This window comes from Thunnus albacares, chromosome 21 (assembly GCF_914725855.1).
Source record: "Thunnus albacares chromosome 21, fThuAlb1.1, whole genome shotgun sequence".
Taxonomy (NCBI): Eukaryota; Metazoa; Chordata; class Actinopteri; order Scombriformes; family Scombridae; genus Thunnus; species Thunnus albacares.
In genome coordinates this window covers 13,272,563-13,274,029 of record NC_058126.1, presented here as the reverse complement: position 1 = coordinate 13,274,029, position 1,467 = coordinate 13,272,563, and positions in this window count along the sequence as shown.

Genomic DNA, 1,467 nt, shown 5'->3' with positions numbered 1-1,467 from the left:
ACACCCGAAACTCACCCGGCGCTCTCACTCCATCTACCTCGACTTCTTTGTTGGTGAAATGCACAAATCACACCACATGCACACACACCGCTGACACCCCCCCCCCCCCCTCTCTGTCTCACTCTCCATTACTTTCATAACAGCATTTATAATCATCTACATGACAATCTGTGTGGGGCTCTATAGTGAGGCTCGGGGGTGACAGGGGTTAGCTCTGAAGGGAAGCAGTGCATGCTGGGATTGCGGCCTGCTGAGAGAGTGGCATTCTGGGAGGCAGTGTCCTGCGGGCAGGGCCTCTGGGGGATGCAGTATGGTTAATAGGCCTTTCATGGCCGGCCCACAAAGCCTTTTGTCCCGGGCTAATTCATCCTGCCCAGCATGGAGAGATGGAGAGGAGGGGGGAGGGGCGCCATGGAGGGTTTTTGGGGTTGGGAGTCCCCACAGTTTCTCCTCTCTCTCTCTCTCTCTCTCTGTGCAATGTAGTGCGGGGTGGCGCTGGTGTGAGGGAGCCACATACAAACAAAAGTCCTGCGCGGTAGCAACAACACCAAAACATTGGCAGAGCTTGCAAAGTGCTGGCAAACTGCACCACAACACTGGAAAACACCCACGATTAATGACTCCTCGAAAAACATCTTGAAGCTGGAACATCCTGCTGGGTTTTGTGAATGTATAACTTGCAGATTGCGGGATGTGGATTTAGAATTGAGTGAAAAAGCTAAAGAAAAGAAAAAAGAAAAGGTATCACTGGGTTTCCACACACACACACACAAACACACTCTCACCTGAACAAGAGCAACAGGTGTCATAAAATGCCTCAGCTTGTCAGTGACTGGTGCCCCCGCTGGGTTGCAATAACCCCACAGGTACATCATGGTGGGAGTTCCTGCATTCATAGGGGCGAGACGCAGGCCGGCTTCCCACCAACAGACCCCCCTATCAAACCCTGTGATCTCGGGAATAGTCGGTTATTAATGAACTGGACAGGAACGGCTCCCCTCGTTTCAAAGTGTGCTGATTGAAGTGGAGAAGAGAATTCCAGAGCGAGCACAGGGGGGGTTCGAGCTGTGATCACTGTGGTATGAGTGTGTGTGTGTGTGTGTGTGTGTGTGTGTGCTGCACAGTCCTGCCTGGGCCCGTCCCGTCCACAACAACACAACACAGCACTGCACTGCACAGCTGCACTGGAGGGCCTGCAGGCCTCAATGGACCGGGGTCAATACAAACTCTGTGGGGACCAACGCATACCAAATCAGGGGGAACAGAGCAGGAGGGGTAGGGGGGGAGGGCGCACTTTTCTCCTCCAGGACACCGTAGTCTGGAGAAATATAACTTTTTAAGAGTTTTTCTAATTATATTCACCTGTCTGTTTGTTATAAATATTGTCCAAAGTTGTACTTTTACGCACAACCACTGGAAAGTCCTCAGGGGTTGTGAGAAGGGATTTGTAGTCTGAAGAAACGGCGC